The 25,789-nt window shown below is 39.6% G+C and overlaps 1 protein-coding gene across 1 annotated transcript in view; it reads left to right on the forward strand.

The window, feature by feature from the left end:
- The first annotated feature begins 993 nt into the window (after positions 1-993).
- The window catches only part of HAPLN1 (hyaluronan and proteoglycan link protein 1), a 63,679-nt gene continuing 38,883 nt past the window's right edge, over positions 994-25,789 (forward strand). Inside the window, exon 1 of the mRNA XM_002190812.5 lies at positions 994-1,123. The gene's annotated coding sequence lies outside the window, so the exon portion shown is untranslated. The remainder of the gene's footprint in view (positions 1,124-25,789) is intronic.

Raw genomic sequence — 25,789 nt, forward strand, 5'->3', positions numbered from 1 at the left:
CGCCCACACCTTTTGCCTCCACTTGTCAGGTGTGAGATTTGATGTGCGCGCTTTTGCTGCCGCGGCATTTAAGGGGTTAAAGCCACACACTGCGTGGATTTTGGCAGACTCCTCTGGGGCTGCGTGTCTCATGGCGTGAAGGGGACAGCAAAACAGAAATTTTTGATGCTGGAGGAATACTTTGGCCCGGGATGGCGTTTAGGAATTGCATAAAGTCTTGGGATCAACAGCTGCTGAGATTTAGGGATGCCAGGGCGTCCTAGAACACGGCAAGGCGTGTTTTGGGGTGTGATAAGTGAAGGTGGGTTTGTGTCCTGGAGTTATAACTCTACTGGAAGCTGGGGGAAAAGGGAAAAGAGAAGGGGATCCTGTTAGGTCCAGCTGTTTCCAGCCCCCCTCCACAGCTTTCCTGCCTCACTTTCCCGGTGTCTGAAACCCTCAGAGTTAATGGGAGTGTGGGGGGTAAAAAAGGAGCGGGGGCTGGGAGGCAAGTGGTCAGGAGTGTCATGTTTCTCAGGGTGTCACACACCCTAAATCCCTAAATTCAATGGTTTCTTCATGAGGAACACTACCAACTTCTTTCTTTTCTCTCCCCCCACTTTTTTTTTTTTTTTTCCTTCTTCTCTTTAAGTCCCGTGTAGTTTTTAGCTCAGAACTTGTGTGGAGCTGAGAGAAGTTTTTTTTTTTAGGTGCGGATCTGGGCGGGCTGGACCCGAGGGGCGAGGACAGGGACCTGGAGGGAGAGAGCAGCCTCGCTGATCCGGGGCTGGGTGTGTGAGCCACAGGGAAAACCGCGCTCGTGTGGGTTTATTTCCCCCCTCTCATTCCTGGGGTCTGAATGGGAGCACGTTGGGCTGTAATTAAGACATCTTGGAGGCGTACTTAACTCATGACGTGTTGCTTTTCTTTTCCTCTCGGTGAGAAAGTGGCTCTCTCTTCCCTGGATCAGGTCCTCTGCCACCCAGAGCCACAAAGAGACACTCGGGACATAGACACACACACACACACACCCGCTCTGACTTAAGGTGAGCACCAAAAACTTCTTCCTGCGCTTCGCTGCCCTCCGTTCCCAGCTGCTGGAGAGTCCTGAGAGCATCTCAACTCGCAGGGAGCTCTGCGCAAGGTAAAAAAAAAATAAAGAAAGAAAAAAAAAAAAAAGAAAGAAAAAAAAAATCAAACTTTTAGGAAAGTTTGCTTAGTTCTTTTTCTTTTTTTTTTTTTTTTTTAACTGCTTTGCCGCTCCGAGTGGGATGGGGACCCCGCGAGCAGCGCCTGTGGCATCAGCGGAGGGATTTTTGGGAGTTCTGATCTGGCAGCTGAGGAGGGGGGCGAGGAGGGTGAAAGACGGATTGAAACTGGCTAACTTCAGTGTCTTTGACTTCTAAGCGCCCTGCGTTACCAAAGGCGGGATCATGTTGCAACTGCAGAAAGACAAAAAGTCGTATACTTCTTTCTGCTCTGTGGCTTCCTCCTATGGGATTGTTCTTCTCGCTGAGATTTGCCCTTTTTTTTTGTTGTTTGTTTGTTTTTTTTGCTGCTTGTTTCGTTCTTTGAGTATTCCTCCATCCACTCAGATGCTTTTAGAAGTTTTCAGGATGTAGGGCAAAAAAAGAGCAGGGCAGACTGAGAAAAAAGATTCCAAGGACTGGGAGCAGAATCTGCACAAAGTACTGCCCATCCAGTTAGAAGCAAGAAGATTATGATAAGATGTGATATGTTACATACTGATGTCATATTTGGCTATTTATTGTCAAGGGAAGCCTGAATAACGTTTGGCACAGGTTTCTGCACCCTCTCCACTCACTGATAAAGTTGGGATGCCTCAGCATTTCAAAGATGTTGCTGCAGATGAGCTGGTCCAGGGGTCTGATAACAGCATCACTTCACTGTTTGTTTGGGGTTTGGGGTCAAAACCACAGAAGGGTGCCATTCAGAATGCTTTTCATGGCAAAACTCCTTGTGTGGTGAGTTTAGATAGCCATGGCTGGAAAGCTTTTTGTGCGTTTGAATTAAGGAGGTTTATTGCTGTTTGTGTATAATTAGTGGGGGCTTAATTGCTGCTGGGGTCCTTCAGGGCAGAAAGTGCTGCCATATAGCTGGTGCTTGGTGTCATGCAAGTGGTGCAGCACCTTCAGGAGGCTCTGGGAGCCTGGCAGTGTGCTCAAGAGAATCGTCTAGGTGATGAACAGCAATGAATTTGTGTTTATGTCCGCTTCAATGCCTAAAATGTGGGAAGAAGGAGCTCTGGAAAGAGCCCTGTTCTGTCAGGAGTGTGTGTGGTGTGGTGGCTCACAGCACAGATGAGCTGGGGTGCAGACCCCTCAATAAACACAGCTGCCAGAGAGAGGTGGGGAAATATACCAGCAAAACCATCCCTGGGCCAGGAGGGCTCTGCAGTGCCAAGGAGTGGCATGCAGGAGGCAAAGCCCTCATGCCACACATCAATTTTCTGGTTTTCTTGGGGTTTTGGGTCTGGTGAGGCCACCAAAGCACAGTCCTGCAAAGCACAGCTCAGCAAAGTTGTTCTGAGAGCATCACCTGAGATGTGAGAGCCCAACCCTTACACACCTGCCAAGGGGGAAAGGGAAGGTGGAAGAGTGCAGGAGAGAATAAAAAAAATAAATTATAAAACAAAAAATAAAAATAAAGGACCAGTGTATGACAATTTTCAACACTTTAAAGTGAAGTAGAGTGGGAAAGATGCGTAGAGCAGCTTTTACAAGTTAAATCCCTCCAAAAAGTAAATGTAATAATGAAGGCACTACCAGTCCTCACTGAAATTTTTGCCAAAAATCCAGTCTTCCTAATAGGTTTCTTGGATGTGTAAGCAGACTCCAATAAGAAAAGGGAAAAAAGCCCATCAGGAAGAAAAGTTTATGTCCCTGCCAGAGGCTCACAGCACAGTCCACAGCAGAGCATCCTCTCATCCCACACCCAGGAGGTTCATTTTCTTCCCAGTGCCACTGAGCCCGGTTAAAACTACCCAGGATACAAAAAAAACCCAACAAAAAACCCCAAAAAACCCCCCTAAAAACAACCTTAAAAACCAACCAACCAAAACTCTGGAGAGGTACAAAGGCTTGGGGCAGAGGGAGAAAAGGTTTCAGGAAAGGATGGAGGGTTTCTGTTGCATTACAGTTTGTAAAAATTGGCAAGAAGAGTGTTTTCTACTGTAGGACCCCAACATTTATGATTTCTATGCTGATTTGTGACCAAAAGGAATATTTTTGTCACAGCCTGGAGCCAAAAGGACTGTTATCAATACTTACTGAAGTTGCTTAACCTCTTTGCCCCTCAGTAAAAAATCTGGAAGCAATATGTACCACCCCTTAAAAGGTGTCCTGAGATCCTCAAGTGCAGGACAGACTTTGTGATTCCTTACATTTAAATATATTTAAAGTTTTCCAATTCTCTGCAAGGATTAAGGGGTGAAAACTGGAATTAATATTTTCTGCTTTTCATTTGCTTTTTCACTGAAGCAGCGCTTAAACTATTCCTGGGAGTTGAAATATTCAGCATTTCTGTTTCATTGTAAACCTGACAGTGTATTTAATTGCTCGAACTCTATGGAAATGAAAAGTTTTGTGGGGTTAGAGGGGGGAAAAAAGTTATTTTCATATGACAAGCTGCTTCTGTTGCTGGTGAGGAAGTATTAGACATTCTGTCTCCGCTGGTAGGAACTGTAGCACACAGTGCTGCGCCTGAAAAGGCATCTTGTAACTTGTAGGTAACAAAATGTTCTTTGGGGTAGGGAAAAAAAAAAAGGCAAAATAGAAAAAAAAATATAAAGCTCTGAATACTCTGAATATACTTAGGATTTCAATCAATGGTCTTTAAGGAGGATTAGAGGAAGCAGCTGGCTAAACAAATATTAGGTGTAGAGTGGATGCAGTGGTATAAATTAATAATGCAGTTCTTTATCTGCCGTATGAATGAGAGGTTTTGTGGAGATAAGGCGGCCCAAACGCGGTCGCTGGATGCCACCTAGTGGATTTTGCCGAGTTTTTTGGCAGAATTTTCTTAAATTCGCAACATCTTTAACTAATTCAGGTGCAACTTAACTGGAAGTGTTTCGTTTTATTCACGTTTATAATTAAAAATCAAAATAAGATTTTTTTTGGGGGGGCGGGTAATTATTAATTATTTTTTTAGGGGAGGTTGTCTCTGTGTTTTGGGTATGACAAAAATCAGCTTGGCTTCTATTTGTAATTTGCCACTAACATCTGTTTGCAGAGACTTTTTAAACCCCACAGTCTAAAAAAAGCTTCACAATCAGTTTGATGGGCTGGGCTGTTAGTGTACAAATGAGGAAATTTCTGTACAAATATTGTGTCAGGAGAAGCTGTGTCCAGCAGCAATGATTTTAAAGCTCCTTCCAAAAGTCCTTTATCACATAGGATGTGCTTTTCTTAACCCCCTTTGTGTTTTTCCTTGAATATTGTGTCGATGATAAGCATAGACAAAGAAAATGTATTATTTCTCATATCTGATAAAAGGTCATAAACCTGTTTTTTTTTTTTCCTTTATTTCACTTGCTGTTTATCTCCACTTTCCTCAGATGTCAGATACACTCATAGCTTAAGTTTTCTTTTTTACTGGGGAAAGGAAAATTGTTTATTTAACAATTATAAAGACTGTTTATTCAGTGGTAGGTATTCAGGTGCTGTCAGCTCTCATAGCTCTAAAAATGATCCCATCCATCACAAAGTTTTAAGCAGGCAAACATGCACCTGGACATACTTTGTGACGGGATTTATGGAACCTGGCCAGCTCACAGGCTTCTGCTTCCTCAGCTTTTTTTTTTTTAAATGCCACCATCAACACAGCTTCCACTGCAGCCACCCCCTAGACACCCAAATGAGTTGATGAATGCCTGGTTCTGGTCCTACATTTTTAAAATAAGTACCACAGTGGCTATCAGACCAAAGAGGTATTAAAATACATGGCAAAGCCAAGCTCCCTGTGCTTAACTTTCTCCTGGTTTTCATCACTGAGCAGGAAATGAAATGGCAATGTCACACTCAGCAGAACAGACAATTCCTGTTTCCTTCTCCTTCTGTCAGCTTTGAAAACACTTTTGGTTTTGTTTTTGTTTTGTTTTTTTTTTTGTTTTTGTTTTGTTTTGTTTTGTTTTGTGTGTGTGTTTGCTTTACATTAGGACAACAGGCTGGGTGTCTTAAATATGATCAATAGCTAAAAAAACCCAAAAAAAACCCCAAAAAATAAAAACACAAAACAAAACAAAACAAAAAAAACCTCCCCACATTTAAAACATGCATGAAGAAGGCACACAGCAGTAGCCTGCACTGGCTACCTTGGAACCTTTTCCCAAGACTCACGTGAAATATTGCCACAGGAGGTTGTTAACAAAATCGTGAGTTAATGGCTCAAAACCTGCTTTTCCATTAATCAGGAAAAGTTTATGAATTACAGACTAGGAAGGCCAAATATCACAGCAGCAAATGAGCTAATTGACTCAGTCCTGTGCTTCACAGGTGGCTTTAGATTTTCCCTTCAGCCCTGCCCAGCCTGGTGCTGTGAATCACAGGGGAAAGAAACACAAACCTGATTAATGAGAGTCTTTGCAAGGCTACTAGCACCAAGTTTTCCACTGGCACACAGAGTCACTGCCACTTCAGGGCACATCAGGGCAAAATCTGCATCATTCATGGCTTGGCGTAGCAGGAAAAAAATAATAAGGCATGAGACAGAGGAATATATCTGAATATATCTTGCTCCAAAAAATGTCATCTTGGCATTTGCCTTACTGCAGGAGACCGTTATCTTGAGACATCTTTCCATTAATAATATCTTCTAATCACCTTAAGAACATGCAGCCTACAAGGAAAATGTGGGCCATGGAGGTTAGAACAGAAAAGGGCTTGACAGAAATCTCAGGTGGTAAGAAACAAAAAGTTTCAAGCCACTCCAGTGTAAAAAGAAGGAAAAGTTGGAAACATGGAATGATTTGGGTTGGAAAGGGAATTTGAAGGTGATCTAGGATCTTCCAGCTCCTCTGCCGTGGGGTTACTTAGAGATAGCTCAAATTTGGGTTTGATCATCTGGGTGTATTAAGGGTTTTTTTGCATGCCATATGTTAATTTGCACAGCCTGTGCCGCGGTACCTGATAATTCAGCTGGTACCTAAATTGTGTCAGTGAACTCTGCCATGAGGAATACCTAAATCTGCTTTCATTAACACTTTCTTTATGCTCAGAATTCCTTTCCTGCAGTGCTGCCTGCACACAGAGGGAAGGGGCAGCCTGTGTGCATCCACTGCTCTGAGAGATTCTGGTCCAGAAAAAAAAAACACAGATAACCAACATTACTCACATCAGTAACTCGGTGAAATCAATAGAAACTCAAACAGGCCTCAGTGAATAAAACTTTTAATCTATTTGCATACAAAGCATCACACATGGCTGATCAGGAAGCAGCTCATAAAGCTCCAAACTGCAAATCTGCTCAGTTTTATTGATATGAGCACCTATAAGGTGATGTCAATAAAGCATTAAGCAAAACTCTGCACATTTGCAAAGAGTAGAGGAATCAAGACCTGCACCTATGGAAGAAGTAACTGATTAATGTAGGAAAAAGAACTTTCATTGCCAAAATAACTTCCCAAACTCTCCAATTGAAATTAACTACCCATCTTTTCATTAACATGCTACACTCCAGTATATTTATGTGATTGCTGATTGGGTTTTGGGGGTTTTTTTTCCCCATAAATGTATATTCAGGCAAAAAAGGAAACCACCTCTGAGCCATATAAAAATAATACTGCCTAGAAATAGGAAAAGCACACTGAAAAATGTGAAAACACTGGAGTGCTGGGCCCAGTCAAAAGATTTATAAGAACCATATCAGAGAAAAATAACGTTACAGGATGTGTGGTGGTTTTCCTGCTGAAATTTCAGTGATGCACACGTGATGAAACAGACCATGATGGTGCCACCACTTTCTGATCATGCTGCTGATGGCCTTGTGAGGTGATTTGCTCAGATTTCTTGACACCCAAGGTGCTGGACACGCTGCAGGGAATGTCTGGGATTTTAATTTCATGCTTAACCTCAAGGATTTAGGCACATATTATTATTTTCAGAAAAGCTGTATATCTGGATTTTCAGATATGTGAAGCAAAATGCCAGGTTTTGCTGAGCCTTTGGGGCTTGTTTTTCTAATAACTTTGATTATATAGATCCAAAATATGTGCACAAAACATGATTCAGCTTTTATCAGCAAGGCAGATCTTTTGGGTTGGGTTTGTTTTTTTTTTTAAGTTGATGCTGTATTAATTCTTTGTATGATTCATTGGAACCCATTTACACTGGTGCACTGTAAAATAAACTTGACGATCCTAAAGTTCTTCTGCAAGCTAAATAATTCTGAGAGCTGTGTCAATGCAGTGGATGCTTTTTGGTGCTGGCGTGCCTGGTCACATTTATCATTCCACGTCACTTTGTTGTGCTGTGGGGAGAGGGGAAAAACAGCAAAGATGTTGACATCCCAAGCTTTTTCTACATTTTTCCCAGCTGAAAAAGCAGGTAGAGAGAACAGTAATTCAGCTATTGTTGTTGATGCAGAAAATATAGCCAATTCTTGGGTTGTTGCTCCCAGTTTCCAGACATTTCATCTGTTTCCAATCCCCTCCCCCCATGAGCAGGCTAGGAGAAACATGCAGATATTATATTTTTTTTTATTTCCCCAAAGCATCCTCCATAGCTGGTTCCATCTGCATTTTAATGTAAGTTCTGCTCTGATCAAACCAGACAGAAAAGAAAAACTTTCAAGCCCAGCAGGGCATTTCCCCAGCAGGATGGAAGAACAGCAGTGGCAAGTTTAACATCTTCATAAACGAGCTGGGGAGATGTTTTCTTGGCAAAACTAGTGTGACATGTTTTCAAAACTGGTGAGGGAATAAATGGCTCACTGTGACTACAGAGGCACATTTCAAATGGGGTTTTGCCAGGGCTGGTCAGCATTGGTCCCCTTCAAGGTTTTCATCAGTGACTTGGATAAAGGAATGGAAAATATGCAAAGGTTTTTAGAAATTGCAAAGTACAGAATAAACCAAATTATTTTCCCTTTGAAGTTTAAATGGCTTTGCCCAACTGGAGAAATTTAAAAAAAAAAAATTAAAGGAAAAAGGAAAATAATGTTTTCACAAAACAGAATGGGGTAAACTGGGACACCAGTAGGATGACCTACGACGACACTTTGGCAACTAAAAAAGCAGAAAAATATTTAACAAAATCTAAAGAGGCAAATGGCAGTTCACACTTTGCAGCCCAAATCATAATTCTGTTATTTAATAAAGTAATTCAAGTACAAGAACTTTGCAGGAAGAGTTCACCCCAGTCTGACTTCAAAACTCGTTTGGGTGCTCAAAACTTAAAAATTATTTTTTTGCAATCACATCCTGCAAATCTGAGACAGAAGAGGCATCCTCACTGGTGAATGTTACTGTGCTGAGTGATCCATTTTGCATACCAAGTTGATAGAAACTTCAGATTTACTGTTTTTCAAGACCTATCAGGCAGCAAATTGTGCAGAGAATTATGAGATAACGTCCTATAAATAGGGCTTTTCCAAGGAATAATGGCTGCCTATAAAAAGTAAAACTGCCACACTTAGGGAAAACTTTGAAAGTGTCAAGAGAAAACACAGACATTTATTTCCAGACCAGGAGACACAGATTCTGTCAAGCCATATTTCAAGAGTGACTTATTTTTGCTGCATCTGGTGATTGATAGAGATTCATTTATTTTATCTGAGGAACCTTGGTGGATCTCTGCATCATTACTGAATTATTGCAGTTTGTTTGTTTGGACTTCAGCCTTTTCCTGACATTCTACTGGGGAAAAGTGTCTTTACTTCCAGCTGATTACAGCTTTCAGCAGATCTGTATTTATCCCTGTGACTTGAAGTGTGCAAAATAATCATGTCAGACAACGACCCTCCTTCCACACACAATGATATTCATCAACTCTTCATTATTATAGCTTCAGAGACTGAAGTGATGGCAAGTTTTATGTTTTTATATATATATATATATATATATTTATCTGTATATTAGTAGCAATCTTCCAGTTTTCTATCGAGTTTAGCACATAAAATAAAGCAAAGTCTTGTGGTTGTAAGTGTAAAAATGGTGACCACATGGTGGAGGGCAAGAGCTCACCCTGAAAAATATCTAAAGAGAGGGAGGTAGAGAGGAATGTGGAATCACATTCCTCTAATGTGGAACCACACTACCTCTCAGTTCCTTTGATACCAAATAGCCAATTTGACCTTTTTTTTTTCCTTTCTTTTTTTTTTTTTTTTTTTTTTTTTTTTTTTTTTTCTATCAGGCTTGAATATTCCCTGAAGTTCTATATCTTTTGGCTTTCTGTTTGTGCCACCTATGAGGAATGTCTCTTTTGCCCATGGAGTCACAATCCCATTGTCAGGGAAATTTATAGATGGAAATTTGTTATCTGGAGGAACACCAGAAGAAAAATACTCCTCTTCTTTTGCAACTAAACATTTGCAATTTCAGTTAAAATGTGCAAATAAAAATGAGCAAAAGGAGAAATTAAACACTCCTCTAGTCAACAGCCATTACTTTTAAATTCTCTTTTTATTCTCATAAGTATTGTCACGAAAAAGGAAACTCTGATTCTCTGCAGGTACATAAGCTCTTCCCAGACTTTAGTAGGGACAATAGAACACATAGGAAATACAAGTGGGTTTACCTCAAGTAAAATTTGGTTCATGTTCCTCTGTCATGGAAGCTTAAATATGGCAGGTGGCCTAGAAAGCATTAAAACAAAAACAAAAAAATTCTCATAACGTTTTGTGGGTTTGTTTTATTAAGTCATCAGTTTTGAAGTCATAATATCAGATAAGAGCCTTGACTCCCAGCAGGGAAAGTCTTTTGGCCTCTGTGCTTGCAATGGAAAGCTCAAATATATGAACTGCAGGAGTAAACTAGGGAGAATGAAGAATAAAAAAAGAAAATATTACAAAATGAGGCCAAATCTCCAGTTCAGCAGCATTTTCTAGAGCCTTTCAAGGAAAAAGTAAGGTAAAAATAGTGGGGGGAAAGCGAAATGTATCAAAATATTGGTATTGCTTTTTCCTCAAACAAGAACAGAGGGGTGTGGGGGGGGGGAAGCTCAGCTCTTCTGTGCATGGTAGGCACTGCTGTAAAATGTTTAAAAGGCTTCTTAGAACTTTGTTTAACTGCATGTAGAGAAGGAAGGACATGGTGCAGAAAACACGTGGCTCATTTACAGTTTCCCCATCGAGTCTTCCATTTCTTGTCAGCCAGCCCTTAATTGCTGCTGGCTTGGACCTTCAGTGCAATTCTCCAGCCCTGAGCTGATCAGCTTCTCCAGATTGACTCAGGGAGCTGTGGGTGCTTGATTCAGCACCGGGAGAGCTTCTTGGAGAGCTGTATTTCATCCCAAAATTACCTCGGATAAATCCCAGGGAGCGCTCTGCTCGGACAGTGAGGGATGAGCCAACAGACCTGCCCGTGATGCTGACCTTTGCTTCCCTTTTTCCTGAAATAAAATCACACCAAAGGACAGCCAGAGGTCCACAGAGCAGGCCATTATGGATAAATGCCTGCTGCATCCTGCTAATGCAGTTTATCATTCCTGCAGGAGTCCTGGGGTGATTGCAAGTCAGGCAGCTTTATTGAAAAGCTGAATCCCAGCACTTTGCTGCTCATACCCTGTGAGAAATGGAAAGACAGAAACTTCCACAGGCACAGGAGAGTTTGATTTGCAGCCTAGGAAGAAGTTTGGATTGATGTAAAAATAAAAGTACACAGACATTTAGCAGAAAAACCATAAACTTGTGTTTCTGTAATGCCTTAACTAAGAAACTGTATTAGGTAATATTAGGGTCTGTAGTGTGGTAATGTAATTATATCGAGTGAGCTAAGAGTTTAGAGGTTATAATAGAAGCATATGAATGTATATATGTAATATACATATATCACACATATATATGTGTATACATATATGTAATATACGTGTATCACACATATATATGTGTATATGTGATATATATATGTGATAGTAGCTCATTAGATAAAAGCATACACCTTGCAGTAGAATTAAGTAAAATAGGTTAGAAAAGCAAAATAAACTTAGTAGCAACTGTCCATTATCAAAAAGTTATATATTGTCTTGCAACAAAGAACTTATGCCAACTTTATACTTAAATCTCACAGCCTGTAAAACTGAGATTTATCTGAGCAATAAATCATTTTTAACCCAACTGTAGTCCCACCCCTTCATTAAAACCAGAGGTGATAAGAATAATATCTCACTGCCACTCAGGACAGCAACATCCCAGGGCATAATGGAGAGCCCACAGAGGATTTCCAGGCATCATTTTTGCCATCCTAACTCCTCTCTGTTCCAGGGAGAGAACTTGCTGTGCCAGCAGAGAACATAGCAGAGCATCATTTTGAGACCCAGGCACCTGAAAACTAATATTAACTGTTACCTTTTAATTATGTAAAGCTTTTAATAGGAGAGAGAGAATTGCTGAGTGGTTAGGACACTTTCCTGTAAGGATATTTTACTGCTGCTGGTGGAGCATTGCTTCAGTCCCCTGCCCAGCATTCATATTGATTTGGGCCACCACCTTCAAATACACATTATTTCAAATTCAGGAGAGATGTCTGAGGGTTACAGACTGCAGTGTAAGTGAAATAAAAGGATCTAGACTGCCTGAGAGTAGTGGGAATCATCTCAGGGGGGAAAAGTTATTTGTCCCAGAAACTTTCCAACTTCCTTCTAGGGAAAAATACAGCAAATTATACAAGGAAGATGTGCAAACAATCAGAAAGCCTACATACAATTAATGCAGATTAAAAATGACACATTTTAGTGATCAAAATTAAAACTAAAAAATTACATGTAGTAATAGAAATTATACATGGAAATTAGCGCATCTTTTTGAATGCAAGAAAACCCCCCCCTTACCCACTTTGCTGAAGATATATTCTATGTGAATTGACTTACTTTACCAAGATATATATGTCTACATGAGTAAAAGGAAAGTAAAAATCTGGTCAAAATGCCTTGACAATGAGGTTCTTGCTCTTTCTGAAGAAGACAGAAAAGGCAGTTCTGGCTCAAGCTTTGCTGAAGACTGTCGTGCAGCTTTCCACTATTTACTTTTCTAAAGGTTAACACAGCAGCCTGAAAAATCTTGAGCAATTACAGTGAGGGCTGCGTATGCTAATGTCTTCTGACTCATTGACTCAGAGGCCAATAATATTTCATATTTGATTTTCTGACTTCATTTTCCTGTTAAAGCATGGATAGCCACTGAGATTACTGATTTATAGATTCGTAGGCATCATCTGAAGGATTTGGGGTACTTTTATTCAAAGCAGGTAAAATTATTTCTCATTCTGGCCCCTTGCTCTGCTGATTTTTCTGTGGGTATGGGCTTGATAGGAAATGTCACAAAGTAAAGTTCACTTTTATTTGTTGCATGAGGAGAAGCCACAGGTCTTAGATTATTTGGGGTTATCCAGATTTCAGCACATGGGAGAGGACATTTCTGACCTGGGGGTTTCAGGAAAGCCAATGTGAACTTAGACATACTTGGAAAAGATATTCCTCATTAAGGCATTAACTATGTTGCATTTAAACACCAATTCCTACACTTCTGACATTATATTTTCAGGTTTTAAAACAAATAGGACTCTCTGGGAGATGGCAGAGTCCTGCAATGTCCTCCAGCAACCTTGCCATAGCTCATCTTCAGAAGGATTTCCTCAGAACCATGAACATAATAAAGTTATTCTTGCAAATTGCTTTTCATCCCTACATCTTAAATGCCAAAAGAGAGTTGGCAGACAGCATCAAATCTTTTAAATGAATGCAAAGTTAAAATTATAATTTTTATTATTTTTTTTTAAGTAAAACTGGTGGTCTGGAACACCTTTAGCCGTCTCAAATCAAAGAGAAATCTTGTTAATTTTTCCTGTACATATCCACAATGCAGAGAACCCTAAATATACATTTCTAGACTCAAGGAACACTTGGCCAGAAAATATTTCCAGGTCAGGATATTCCCCCAGCTACCTTGCAACTGCTGAAAATGTTCCTTGAATTTGCAGCTGTGGGTGTCTCTTGTGAAATTAATATCTTTGCTCCAGTGACCAAGAACCATAGACAGTGTTGCTTAGCCTCTCATTTTTGCCTGTTGAAAATCAAACAACATTTATCTTTGGCAGCACCCACTGGACTGTTTTGCCAGTGCCACAAAATTAAGTCACTTTTCCTTTTCTTTCTGACGGACAGCAAAAGGAAAACTGGGCCTTCACAGCTTTACCCTCATAAAATATTAAAACCCAGAAGTCTCTTCAGAAATATTTTCATTAGTTTGGGTCTTTTTGGTTGGGTTGTTTTGGTTTGTTTGTGGGGTTGTTTTAGCAGATTTGTTTTACTTTTTTTTTTTTTTGGGGTATTTTTCAGGTTTTCATGGGGTTTTTCAGGTTTCAGCATTATCCCAGGTGTTTTAGGACATCTAGAGGAACCATTTCTAGATGTCCTAGTGGATGCTAGGTTGTTAGGTTTTATTCTCTTGTATCCTTAACATACAAGCATAAGAAAGGAGAATTTTGAGAATATTTTCCAGCTGAATGTCCATTTGAAAGGATGGGGACACACAGGTGGGAGGAGAGTGCAAAATATTTACAACTTCTCATGAAGGGCAGGAAACCTGGGCAGAGGTAAAAAAAATCATTTTTGTTAAAATTAAAATTAACTGAGAAAGTATAAGTGGTTAACAGCTGCAGAAGTTTGAAGTGAGCACAGAGAGGTTGGATCCTGGGCCACAATTCTGGATGGTTTTTCTTTTCCTGGGATTTGCTGCTTCCTCTGCCATGGGACTGTGGGGAACTGCTCTGTGTTCCTCCCTGAGCTGCAAACACATCTCTTATCCCCAGAAGAACAAGACAGAAAACAGTTTCTTACAAAATTTTATTAAAAAAAAAAATTGAATAAATAATAAATAAGTGCTATAATTTATTTATAAAGCCTTGTAAAGAGAGAAATCAGCTGAAGTCCAAATATTGTTTCTGAATTCAGAGCACATAAGGAAAATCTGAGTTGTAGTGGAGGTGCTATTTATAGCTTTTATGTTCTGAGTTTATAGTAGAAATGAGTTTATAATGGAAAGTATGTCAGGTTATGAGTGTGCCAGTACCTTTTTTCCAACAAAATCTAATTTGAGACATTTAAACAGAGGCACTTGGAGTGGTAGACTAGCATCAAAAGTTTTTTTTTTTTCCTCTTTTCTGATGACCAGCGTGAAATCCTTCATAAAATATGTCTGCCACTCCTTTTATAGTAATAATGAAGGGAATCTCTGGGATTTTTAAATAGCATCAGACTTTAGAGCCTTTGAAATGGAGGTCACCCAGTACCTGAAGACAAAAACAGTGAGGGAAGGAGGCACAGCACATCTTCAGCTTCTGTCTGATTTGGGCTTCCCCTTTTTTCTCTCACTCCACCCAGATCCTCAAAAATTGCTCTTCTCCACTCCCCACCAGCTTCTCACCCACATTCTTGGAGTTAAAAAAAACCCCAAAAATACCCAACAACTTTGTTTTGTTGCCACAATTGCTGTCCCCTTTCCCGTGGCAGGGAAGGTGTCGCATTTCTTTAATTTATTTTCCCTGCAGCACATCTAAGATGCTGAGGCTGAAATGCCTCTGGTACCCAAAGGCTGGGATTGTTCCAGCACAGATCAAAGCCAAAATGCCTCAAGTTAGGCTGGAAGCAGGAGGAAAATTGTCCCTTATTCCAGGTTTATACAAAACAGACCCAAGGCTGCATCTCAAAAGATGTGCTGGATAAATTTGAGATTCCAACAGCAGGGCTCAAAGGCATTAATTCTGTCTGGTGTGATCTTTTAGTGGCACGTTGGAGGTGAGAAATTTATCTTCATTGAATGCATGTTCTTATGTCTCTGTAAGATCTAATTAGAGCAATGACCTGATTTTTTTGGGGAAGAGATTTCTACTGTCTACAGCCTTTCCAGTGAGACTAGACCATTAAAAAGCTCATTAATTATATTTATACCTCTCAGATTATTTAGTTTTGATGCTAGGAAACTGCTTTTTAAATAGTATCCATTCCTCCAATTGACCAAAAGACAGGAATATTTTCTATGATTACCTTCATGTATCACCTAATGGAACCATATTTTCTAATCTTCTGTTGTCAGTGACATTTTCTTTGCTACTTTTTGCTTCATTAACAGCTATGGCCCCTAAAATGAGCAGATATTCTCCCCTTGGATATGCAGCTCCTGTGAGAATGTTGAGAGAGCTGTTCTACACGAATAACCCACTTTAGGAATGGATTAACCACCACACAAGTTTGAAGGAGGGGTGATGGAGGTTGCATCTGGGGTCTGCTCAAGCCCATCTTTGTGAGGTTCCAGTCCCAGAGAACAGAAGGTTAATAATTTCTAAAAAAGCATTCACTTTCTGCCTGGGACCCACAGCAGCTGCATGAGTAGTCATTCTTTCTTCAGAGCAGATAATAACATATATTGATGCTCCAGGAGTGAAAAACAGAGGGAAATTATTTTATTGAAGTTTCATGCTGGGTGAGTTCCCTCTTTGTCACCAGTAGACATCTCAAGAGAGAGGAAGAGCAAATTCCTGAGCGCTGGTCATTCTAAACAGCTTTTACTGGTGCAGTCATGTCAGTCAGAAATATATCTTGTTTTATCAGGGTGTTATCAACAACCAGAGCTGGGATGGCCATCCACACATGTATAATATACAGATAAACACGTTTTCTACATTGAGCATTCATTTTGCTAATTAGTAGTCCACAATTAGTAGGGTGCTATTTAGTAGACTGCTAATTAGTAGTCTGACAGGTAGAATTATTGTTATTATTATGATTATTATATTTTAATATGTCAGTATGTTATTGTATATTATTATATATCAATATATTAATATATTAATGTACTACATATTATATTATATTATATTATATTATATTATATTATATTATATTATATTATATTATATTATATTATATTATATTATATTATATTATATTATATTATATTATATTATATTATATTATATTATATTATATTATATTATATTATATTATATTATATTATATTATATTATGATATATTATATTATATTCATTATATTATATTTATTATATTATTGTATATTATATTACATTATATTACATTATATTACATTATATTATATTAATATTAGATTAGATTATACTATGATATATTACACTTATTATTGTATATTATTTTATAGTATATTTATTATATTAATTATATAATAACAATAAAATAATGTTAAATATCATAATATAACATAATAAATATAAATCTATACATAAATATAATAATGAAAATAACTTCCCCCAGTTTTTCACTCTTGAAGCATCCATATATGTTATTATCTGCTCTGAAGAAAGAATCACTACTAATCCAACTGCTACCAATTATGCTCTTGGAGGTTTTTTCCATCCCTCTGTGCCAGAACTAACCTGTCAGCATCTCGTTACCTATCTAGCTAAATCAACAAACCCTCTCCAGTGTAGATTAAATTTAATTAGGGATTAGCACAGCTCCCAGTTAGTCAGCCCTCAGGCTGGGAGGTGCAGCTGGGCTGGGCTTGGCTCATGGGGGCCTGCCCGGGATAGGTTTGGGCATTTGGGGCTCTTTTTTTTTAACCCCTGCTATTTGACTCTTTAAAAACCCTGGAGAACAGCATTTAGAGTGCAAAACCTGACATTTGGCTGTGAGGGAATCTGTGCTTTGGGCCCTGAGAAAGAAATGAAGCTGAGCTGACCCCACCAGATTTAAGCTCCTGGTAAGTGAGAGATCCTAGAGCACGGTCCCACGCCCCATGTGCACTTTTCTTGGGAAATTTATATGTGCCACTGAGATGAAAGCTGGCCTAAGCAGGAGTTCAGTCCCTCAGCTAAATTGTTTGATAATTTATGGTCCTGGTAGAAAATCACAACTTCTAAAAGCAGCAAGGGAATTGCAAGCTTTGATGACCCACAGATCCCTCATGGTCTGGCAGATACCTGAGGCAGGTGATGCTGCACAGGGTGTGGGGAGAAACCACAAGTTTTCCACAGTGCTGGCTGTGCAGCTTCTGGTTAGAAATGAGCAGAAATACCAGCTTTTAGGGAAATTCTCCGCAGATCCTTCGGGGCTACAACCCCTGCCATTAGCACACCAAAGGGGAAAACAATCTTTTTCCCAAAAACAGCATTTTGGGGCAGGGATTCTCCTTTCAGACAGCTTTGGAGAGATGCATTTTTTCCACTGATTTTTGGGTTCTTCACCCCAGGCCAGAGTTTTAACAGCCCTGCTTGCAGTGAGTGCAACTTACAATGGAAATTTTCTCATTGTGTGTGTTGTATTATGCCACAAAATAAATCACGCATTTACCTTAGATGTGAAAGAGGGAAAAGAGGAAGTTTTATTTCTGATTTCTTAATATATAGAATTCTAAAAGTGACAGTGGATTGGAGGACGAAATTTTTACTTCTCCAACCGCACTGGTCAAACTAATAGTCTATTAATTTTTTTCTTCTTGCAAAGAAGAATGTAAAATAATCATTATTTACAAGATAGTGTGTGAGAAACTCTAGCAGAAATATGTAAATATCGGAAGGTATAGGTAACTTTCAGAAGAATTTTTAACTTTTAAAAGAACGTGGTGATAGTGACTGGGGCAGGTATTTGGTGTAAAAGCTCAGTGAAGCTTTGGTAACTGAAAAAAAAATTTAAAAAATGAGAGAATGGCTATAATGTGTCAAGGCAAAAGTCATCCTTAGCTTGTTTCCAGTGATCACCTGTAATTGTTTAAGGATAGAATAGATATTCCAAAAAAATAGGCAGGAGGAGTGCCAAACTTCTGTCCTGTGTATCTTTGTGAGAGATCCCTGTCTGTTGTAGGGATGTCACCTTCCAGAGTGTGACAGCCCCAGCCTCAGGGATGTGGATGAGGATTTGAGGGTGTTCAAAAGCCCTGGCAGGTGCTTCTGGGGAGCCAGGAATAAATTCTGTGAGGCTGAAAAACAGCCTGCACAGTCCTGAGGACATCAGAGCCCAGACAAAAACCTGGAGTTTATTCTGGATGACTGTAGAACTGCTGATCCACGTAATTAACTAAGTTTAGAGGAACTTGCAAAAATAAAAAAAAAAAACACAAAAACAAGTGAATTTTATCCATTTACCATTAATTTAATTTTTGAAACACAACTCATTTTCAGCCTCACTAATGTAAGTATTCTTGTTGCCTAAGCAAGCATATAGCCTTGTCTGGTTTAAACCAAATTAATACAATTTCCTTGTTAACTGAGTTTTTAAGTTCAGAGATTGTCAAGAAAAGCTGGTGTTGGGTTAATGTTTTGGTTTGGCTTGCTTTTGGGTTTGTTTTTGTTTTAACTGAAATCTGCACAGGTTTACTTTATCTTCAGGACTGACCACAAGCCAGCAGATGTTGCTGGCAGACAAAAATAATTCTCAAGCCAGTCCATTTACCAATTACATCAATGTTTTTTTTAAATGTCTTCTGTTTCATGTCACAGCTCTACAAATTAAACCCCGTCCTTGGACTTTGGTTCTCTCAAACTCTGTGTATGCTAAACAAAATTCTCTCCTGTGTGTGGATTTTCACGCATTATTTCTCCAAATATATGTCATTTTTCCCTTCAGAATGGGTCTCCTAGGCATAGACTCTTCAGACATGTCCTCCTACATCTGAAGACATCTAAAGCTAAAATATGATGCACTTCTGTAACTGTACAAGGTGCACTAAACTGCCCCCTCTGCAAGCCTTTCTGCTTACACAGCCTCAGAGGTTTTTATTTGCCATGATATGTTCTGCATCATGACTTTATCAAGCAGTAGCAAATTGTCCAGTTAATCCTTTGCTCTGCATTTTCTCACATTTGCTCAGAGCATTGTGGTTTTCCTGTTATGAGGATGTCAGGGTGGTTTGGTCTGGGGAGATCCTGTGGTTTTTTTCTTTTTTTTTTTTTTTTTTTTTGGTTTGATTTGGTTTGGGTTTTTTGTTTTTGTTTTGTTTGTTTTTTGGTTTTTGTTCATGTTACCATGTTACACCTTTGATTTACAAGCACGTGCTGAAATTATCTTTATTTTCACGACTTAATACCCCGAGCCACTCTTAGTGGTCCAGAGTGGAAACAGAACTGCCATTTCCCTTTCTTTCTGCCACACCACTGGGATGCAAGGGTGGGAAATTCGCATTTTGCACACATTTTGCAGCAGGCACGCAGAAACCTCCTGCATGACCAAGCATTTCAGCAGCCAAGCCATTTAAGCCAGCCACAAGTGCCTCCATTTCATTTGCAGATATTTAATGATCCTTATCAGGGGGAAGAGAGCTGCTGCTTGGAGCATCTTAGGAAATTACTGGAGTTAGAGTTGCTGGGAGCAGGTTTGTAGCTCCGTGTGGATCAATAGGATGCCCCATCTGAATTCCGGATTCAGCAAGTAGAGCCTGGACCTGCCATGAGGGGGAAGGAAAAGAATTCTGTTGAATTAGGAATCAATTGACCTACTTATATTGAGGTTTTTGCCAAAAATCAGGTCTACTAGGACAAAAAAAAAAAAAAAAAAGCAACCCCTATGTCATAGCCTAGTCCTATCCACATTCCCCTTCATCTGAGGCAGTTTCTCACAGAGCAGGCAAATTGTGATTTAAAACTAGCTTTGTGTTTCTTTCCTCCACCCTAAAATGTCTTTATGAAGGCTGTGAAGTTTTCCTACAGCTTAAAATTATATCATTTCCAGCTTGAACTAATTTATGGCCCCACTAGTTCTGCTCCCAAGTCTTAGCTGAAATATTCTTTAGCTTCTCTGGCATTTTCTCCCTGATAGATTTATAGAGAGCAATTATATCCTCACCGAGGCGTGTTTTGCCAGACTAACCAAGACCAGCTCTTTTGGCTTCTTATAAACAAGTTTTCCTTTCCTCTGATTGCAGCCACAAACCCTTGCCTTGTCCTGTTGTAAGCCACCCCCTCCCCATCCCAGGGACCAGGAATTTGGGCAGCCTTCCTGGAGGTGCTGCCAGTGGCTGGGAGAGGGAGGAGAGGTTGCCAAGGTGCTGGTGAAACCCAGCGGCCACTCCAGCTCTTTGATGCTCCCCGTTGCCAAAATTTCCATCCTCCTTTTCAGCACCCCTGGAGGCCAGGCAGCCAACCTCCCACTAATTCTGGTGCCACATTGCTGATTCCCTTCCCTGGGCTCCTCTGAGGCAAAGTTCTGAGGTTTAGCACAGCTAAATCACCTTTATTTTTAAAAATCCTTTGCCTCCTCAAGCCCAGTCTCTCCCTTCTCTATCCCAAGTGATAATTCCCGACGCTGAGTCACAGCCAATGTTCTGATGCTTTCCTTTTCAAGTCCTTATCTAGGTATTTCTAGAACAATTTTTCACCTTATTAGAACTCTTCTGGTGTGATCTGCCTCTAGTGAAGCTTTTCCCCACTGCTGGCACATTTACTGTTCACGTGTCACGAACAATATATTTGTTTATTTATTATTAAATTCCCTCACAGAGGTATTTCTGCATCACTGTCAGTCTGCAGCATCAGTTTTCAAATTATTGTCCTTTCCTCTTGAGCCCAGTAAATCCTTTTCCTATTTCTTTCTAGTGCTGCTGTTCACTTATTTATTTCCAAATGCAGAACTGCAGCCTTTCTTGTCATTATCTGCATCTAAAGATGTAGAGAGTCTGGACCTTAGAAAAAATACTAATTTCTGTCATCTTTCTCACATCTGACTGACCAAGGATGACTGTGTAAATCTCTGTTACCATTGCTGTAAATCAGTAAAGAACTTTTAATTTTTTTCATTTTAAATAACGAGTAATGCATTTTTGGACCTGAAACAAAAAGTGGTTTTGAGACCATAGATTGAATTTAGTGTATTGTTGCTATTGTTGATTCTTCTGTAAACCAAGTCCCAAAAAAAAGGTGTATGCATAACATTGAGGTGAACACTGTTTACTTTAAAAGCTTGAAAGGCTTGTCTGTATCTGGAAATATTTTCTTACAAACATCCACAGTTTTACAGTTGTTTATTATTTGTTTCAATTGAATTTAGCCAACAAGACTTTAACTAAACAATCATATGACTCATGTGTTTTTCCAGTGTTCTCAGGCTAAGATACTGCAATGAAAAGATACTTAAAAAAAACAGGGAAGGGTGGTTTGTTGAGGAAGGGGGGGAAATGGTAAAAGTGGACATCTGAATGTTCAACACATGGTCAGCTATCACATGCAGCCCCAGCATGTGGAAATGTGTGGTGTTTTCCAGTGGTGGGCTCGTGAAAAACTCCAAATCTCTTCTAGGCCCTGATAAAGTCTCATTGCAGAGATGTTGCAGCTCCTTCTTACTCTAAAAATATTCATTCCCACAATTTTTGAGCGGCAAAAAACCAAAAAACCAACATCATGGTGCCACCAAAAGGGAGTTTAGGAAAGAAAATTAATTAATCTTCCCCACCATTTCCACCTCCCCCTGTGAAGGGTTGAACTCATGTCCCCCCAAAGTCTGAACCCAAATGTAAAGCAACTGATCTCAGTAGAAAGTATGTTTTGTCATCAATTGCAGATTAATTAAATTATGAAAACCGATGGAAGTGCTTTCACAAGTGATCCCCATATGGCTTTGATCTGGCTGCACTTCCTCACCACCAAACACCCAGAGAAAACTCGGGTGTATTTGCAGTGAGGAGCAGATATTTGATGAATAAACAGCGCTTTAAATTTGTAAAAAAATTGAAGTTTGCCTTCTCAGGAGCAGCGACCCGACTGGGGCTTGCACTGGCAACGTGGAGCTTCAGTTTGAAAATATTCAGGGCGTTGTACCATTGGTATTATTTCTTTATGAAAGTGAGTGGCTTCTTAAAGTCATTCTCAATGACACTGAGAGTGCAGACAGTGCAGTTCTCACACCACAAGACAAAAAAAAAAAAAAATAAAATAGGAAGAGGGAGGACAGGACTGAGTTCTCATGGCTGGCTGGGCAAGGAGTCCTGTTTTATGCTTTGCACCAGGACCCATGACAAAAATGTTGTACAGCTAGTAATTCTTACAGCAGGCTGGCACCATCCACTGCTCAGGATGTCTGGCAGTGCATCTGTTCTCTCACAGAGTGGTATCCTTGAAGGATCTCACTGTTAATGTTTTTTATTTCCATTTTTTTTTAAATTTTAATTTTGATTTTCCTTTCAATTCTTTTCAATTGTCTGGAGAAAAAGGAATGGGGGACTCCACCACATTAAATGTGGGTCAGAAAGGAGATGCTGCACCTTCCCTGGAGGGAACAGAGAGTATCTGGCCCATTTCCAGATCTCAGACTATTATCTTTGCAAGGACAGTTCCCTAACATTCCTACATCTTTTACAATATTTCCCAAGAAGAAAGTCTAGGAGTAAATATCAATAGGTGGTTTACCTGTCTGCTTTCGAATTAATTAATTTTTGCCGCGTTTCCAGAAAATAACCCTTTCTCTGTCCTTTTAGCGGGGAGTGGGGCTTGTTGGTGTTTGAGGCTCATTTTCTTTTCCACGTGCAATAACAGTTTTTCCTCCAAGGATTTGCACGTATTTGGTGGGAACTGGAGAAGGTTTAGTTGTGCAGATTCATCTTCTAGGTCTGGCTCAAAGCTCCATCATAATTTCAGTGGCTGGGAGGTCTCTTGGGGGAGATATGACATGGGTTGTGGGAAGGATCAGCAACCACTCACTACAGAATACTATGAAATGGGACTACAATTTAGAAAAAAAATCTATTTTTTGTCATCCTGGCAGAATCTAGAGGGTGGTGCTGCTGTGGTGCCCAGTTACCAATAAATTGATAGTGGGAACTAACCCTAGAGCCTCCCTACTCAGATATCTCAGTCTTATCCTACTTAATCAAATTTTAAAATGTCCACTAGCCTAAATGGGCTTTGAGTAAGTTATTTGCCTTTTCACTGCACACAAAAAGATCAAAAATTCTGTCTGACCAATGAGAAAATGAGGGTGGACTGGACTAATCATTCCATTTAAAGCACGAAATCTGACACAAACTAGTTTAGGTACAGAAAGGCAGTTCAAGCTCCCAAAGACATCAGTTATAAAGATAACAGTAAATTATATAATCATACTGTATAGAAGTTAAAACAAAAGTTTGTAAGAAACTGCCTAATGTTATTTGATAGATGAGATTTTTTTTTTTTTTTAGTTGTCTAAAGAAGACAGGCACCCAGCTCATGTTCACCTTTGGCAGGGGGATAGAGCACTCTAAAATTAAGACATTTATAACCCTGTAGAAATCCAAGCATGCAGGAAAGAACAGGCAGAACCAGAAACACCCAAAACCCTGGCTGGAATTCCCAAGGCCTTGCACAAGTTTTGCTGGGCAGTGAGAAATATTCCTGCCACCTTGAAGAAAAAGTGTGGGTAATTTTACAGGGCCTGGGGAGCAGAAAAGCCCTGAGGAAAAGCCAGTTTTGTAAATATGACCAAAAGGCAAAGAAATTGAGGGGGAGAGATCAAGTTTTCTACTGACTCCCACTGACCTCTATGCCTGTATGCTCAAGAAGAGATTTTTGCTAAAGAAGGTGTCAGAATACAAACATAATCTGTCCGGAAATCAGCTCTCAATTTTTTGATAAGTGGAGATTGAAATAAAAGTTTTCTATAAATGAAGGCACTGCAAAAAAAGAGTCCAATTTATAACACAAAAAGCAAAGTTGCCTTTCTGTGTTATCACAGAACATCCCACTGCCATACTGAAAGCAGAAAAAAAATCCAAACTCATGAACTAAAAACTTGGTTATTCAGATAATGTTTAATCATAATAATCAGACCATTATTAATTTAATAATATTAGTAAGCAATAATTAGTAGTAATAACAATAATAATTTAATCATAATAATTAATAATAATTAGTTTAATTGTAATAATCAGACAATTTAATAATAATAGTCAGATCATTATTAAAATAAAATTTTAAAAAAACAAACCAAATCAAATAAACAAACAAACAAACAATAAATAAATAAATAAATAAAGGGGGAAAAAAACCCAGAAAAACGCATAGAAAACTCAAGAAATAAACTAATGGAGGCACTGAGCGAACAGCATTCCTTTCAGGGTAGATTTTAAAGAACATTTGCTTTATTCCTGATTGTGTTTAAAACCTAGAGTACCAAATTTTCTAGACCACATGACCTTGACTCTACCCTACAGATAATGACAGAATTGCTTCTACCCTGTGTTTCTGGAATAAATTCTGGAATAAATTCCATATCTGGTGCAAGGCAGGCACTTCAAAAGCCATAAAGGCCATTTTTTTTTCTCTCTGCAAGCAATTTATCAGCATTCCTCCTGGAAAATTATTGGGCTGCAGGGGATTCCAGACGTGTCTGGGGTGTCATGCTGCTTTTGCACTGAGCTGTTCTGCCCAGGGCTGGAGAGCCACGATCACAACCTGTTCTCCAGACAGCAACTGTCTGCTACCTCAGATGGCCCCAAATCTCACACAAATTGCCTCAAATACTGAAGCACCAAGGAAGGAGGAAACCTTGGAATGTGACTTTTAAGTCATCCTTGTAGACAATGTAAACATTATCACTCCTATGCCACCAATTGTTCTTTCTTTTTTAATCACCACACCAGTAAATTTTATTTTGCAGGAACAATTTAGCTTGGGGAATCAGTCTGCTGAGTTTGTCCTGCCTTGATTCCATCATTCTGGGGAACTTTTTCAAGGAGAAAAATTATCTTAGCAAAATGAGTGAAAAGCAGTATCCAGAGCAGGCACTGTAAGGGTAGTCATGGCAAGAAGTGGATTTCCAGAAACACAGGGTAGAAGCAATTCTGTCATTGTTTGTAGGGTAGAGTCAAGGTCATGTGGTCTAGAAAATGTGGTACTCTAGGTTTAAAATACAATCAGGGAACTGAGGTCTCAAGTCTGAGGCTGGAAATGAACATTTTACTCCTGTCTTTGGAGAATGGAGGGCTTCTGGAGGAGATGAAGGTTATTAAAAAACAAAAATGAATGGACAAAAATCATCCTCGGTCAGTCAAACACACCCTTCCCTTCCACCACGCTGGCCAGGTACAAACCAACTGTGACAACAGCCTGGGCTTCTGAGTGGGATGTAAACATTTTGCACACAGACAAAATAGCTCAGGTGCCCACAGTCTGGAGCTGAATTCCATTCTCGCAGTTTGACTCAGCTGCCAAAGCCCAGGGGTTTGCACACACAGATAAGATTTGATCTTGAGCAGCCTTGGGACTGAGCAGAAATCTGTTTAATCAGCTGGACTGAAGTGTTCTGCTCCAAGTTGCCAGTTTTAAGAAAATCTGCTGAAGGCAGTGTGTGAGTACTGCCTGGACTGGTCTTATTATTCTATTACCCACCAGAAGTGCCTAAAGATTGTCAAAATCTGTGGTATTTAAATGCTCCCGAGGTTGTAAAAAGTCTCTGTCTGTCAGTCCCGTTGCCAAAGAAGAAGCCATAATTGGTCTGTGCTGTTTCAAGGTTGTTTATTCTGTTTATCTCTAACATGTTCTGCTGCCCTGCCGCAGCTCTGTCCTGCAGGGCAGCGTGTGGGGCTCTGCCCTCAGTGGGATGGTACAAACATTAAATACCACAAACTACCTGTGCTGGATTTACAATAACGTGCCAATATCTGTCACCTACGTTGGACACTGTGTCCCCAGCCTGAACC

This window comes from Taeniopygia guttata, chromosome Z (assembly GCF_048771995.1).
Source record: "Taeniopygia guttata chromosome Z, bTaeGut7.mat, whole genome shotgun sequence".
NCBI lineage: Eukaryota > Metazoa > Chordata > Aves > Passeriformes > Estrildidae > Taeniopygia > Taeniopygia guttata.